Genomic DNA, 2760 nt, shown 5'->3' with positions numbered 1-2760 from the left:
TGGGGGTCTGCTATTGTCTCTTGTCGAAGCTGATTTTTTCGTTCCTCAGATAGCGGTAAATAATTGAATGAACGGCAAACTCTATCTCCGTATCAACAGATCTTTTGTTGTTTTTTAGAAATGCCCTTGATAGTTTGTCAGATATGTACATGCTTTTTCCTGGTTTGTACGATACAACTAAATCATAATCTAATAATTTTAATCTCGTTCTCAGGATTCTAGGTGAAATCGACTGTAAATCTTTTTTAAAAATTGATTAAAGTGGTTTGTGATCACTGTAGACTTTTACACAAGCTCCATAGACAAAATAGTGAAACTTCTTTACAGCAAATAAAATAGCTAGAGTTTCCTTTTCTATTTGAGCATACTGCTGCTCAGTGCCCCCAATCCATCTTTTGATGCATCTGTTTCAATTTCTGTTGGTTTCTTTGGGTTAAATACTGCCAAGATTGGCGAGTTAGTCAACAGATGCCTAAGTTGATGCAGTGAATCTTGATGCTCACACCATGATTGTCACTTAACTGGGTATCATACAGGTACCTAGCGTCTGTGAGAGTATACGACTCACCTCCGTACAATAGTATAGGAAAGATATAAAATCTTAGTAACCTGATTTTCATGGGTATTGATAAATCATGGCATTTGAATAGCTTAACCATTTCTTGAAATGTAGATCTTGCTTTCTCTATCCTACATTTTATTTCTAACGAATGGTCCCAATTTTCATTGAAGTTAGTACCAGGGTAGGTGTATGTTTAAACAAATGTATTTAAACAAATTTGTTTAATTTATTATTGTTTGTATTTTGAGAACGATTTCCGAAGTGGAAATTGAAACGCCAATAAACTTATTTTAACCTTCCACTTATTCCAATCAAAATTGTATCTAAATGAAAATAAAAGATAAAACAGAAGATAAAACAAAACCAATGGTAATAGCTGGAACAGAAAAGGTTAAATGGGATACAGCTGAAATAAGTATATCACTTAAAATACCTATAAGGAATCATAGAAGGAAACGGAAAACAGGACCAGAAAATAAAAGAAACCTTGGGAAGAACCGGAAATATATTTAAGAGACTTGGACACTGACAAAGAAACAAAAACCAAGAATTAATGCTACGGAAATGAAGTTTCTTAGAAAAATAGAAAATAGGAAAATAATATACAAAATTAGCAACGAAACAATTAGACAAAATCTACAACTAGAACCCATAAACGATAAAATCGCAGAAGGACAACTTAGATGGTACTAGGACGTGTGTCGAATGTCGGACGAAAGACTTACAAAGTAAGTGTTCGAAACATGAGCACAAGGAAAAAACAGAAGAAGAAGACCAAGATCTAGATCGATAGAAAGTATCAGGAAGGAACTTGTCGAGACGGTTTTAGTGTGGAGAAAGTACGAAGTCAAATACATGACAGGAAATCCAAACCGCGTTATACCTAAAGGCACAGATCGATTTAAAGAGCACACACATAACATTTAATATTTCTACTCAATTCGTAGTCTTACTTTTCCCACATACCAGAACTTGTATCCTTCACCCTACGCCCCTTGCTCCACGCCGTCTTTTAAATACCATGAATTTGAAATTAATTCTATAAGATCCTATCCTATGTATGTAATTGTAAACCTGTAATGGTAAACCCTGAAACAGTCCTTATCCAAAAATCCGACCAAGGCTCAGTTTGCTTCCGGACCATTTTACCTCAGGAGATGTCATCATTTCAGTATAATTTTTTTTTATTTAATTTAACGTGCTTGTGACAGCTTCGGCCATTAGTACGAGGCACCGTGGATACAATTATATATATATATATATATATATATATATATATATATATATATATATATATATATATATATATATATATATATATATATATATATATATATATATATAATGTCGGGTTACAACGTTCATCGACGTCTTCCGATTTACAATCTCCATCTCATTCTATCGTTTCATATATCGTCCTCCAGTTCTCTTTCTCTGATTTCTTTATCAAATCCTTCTCTCCAACTTCTTCTTGGATACAATTATATATAAGGTACAATTACATATTATAATATACTATAGTTATATATTATTTAGTAAGTTTTCTAGCTTCAGGAACTGGATAGCTGTGATGACTTGACTCTGGTTCGATAATATATCTGTGATGTCGCTCTTCATGCCCAGTTCTTGGCGTCGTTTATTGTAATGAGGGCAGTCCACAAGGATGTGTACAACGCAGATTGGCTTAGGTGTAGAATTCATTAGGTGACCATGTGTAAATCTGGTGTGACCGATACGTAATCTTCTAGCAACAACCATCTCATTTCTAGTTATACCATGGATAATGAACCGCCCAATCGTCTGATCTATTTGGTGTAAAAATGTAGTGGATTGTTTCCAATGATTCTGCCAGTGATTTCGTACGAGTTTCTTTATACTAGTTTTTAGGTCACTGGCAATTTGTATATTATGTGGTGTACAATTGGATACAGCAGCCTCTTTGGCAAAGCGATCGGCGTTGTCGTTACCCATAATGTTTCATTAGTAAAGCTATTTTCATTATTATCACCTGAAAATATTTTCGGACATTTTATACCTTAATGCATTGATTTAAATGTTTATTATAATATTTTATCACATTTTTGGCATGCGTATGTGCTCACTTAATCTAAACATAAAACTGTAGGATTATCCAGCAATACATATTACTGATTAGCGTTTTATCATGTTTTGATTGTACTTAATAAAATCTGTATCTC

Source organism: Diabrotica undecimpunctata, chromosome 5 (assembly GCF_040954645.1).
Source record: "Diabrotica undecimpunctata isolate CICGRU chromosome 5, icDiaUnde3, whole genome shotgun sequence".
NCBI lineage: Eukaryota > Metazoa > Arthropoda > Insecta > Coleoptera > Chrysomelidae > Diabrotica > Diabrotica undecimpunctata.
Note: the sequence above shows the minus strand (reverse complement) of the source record.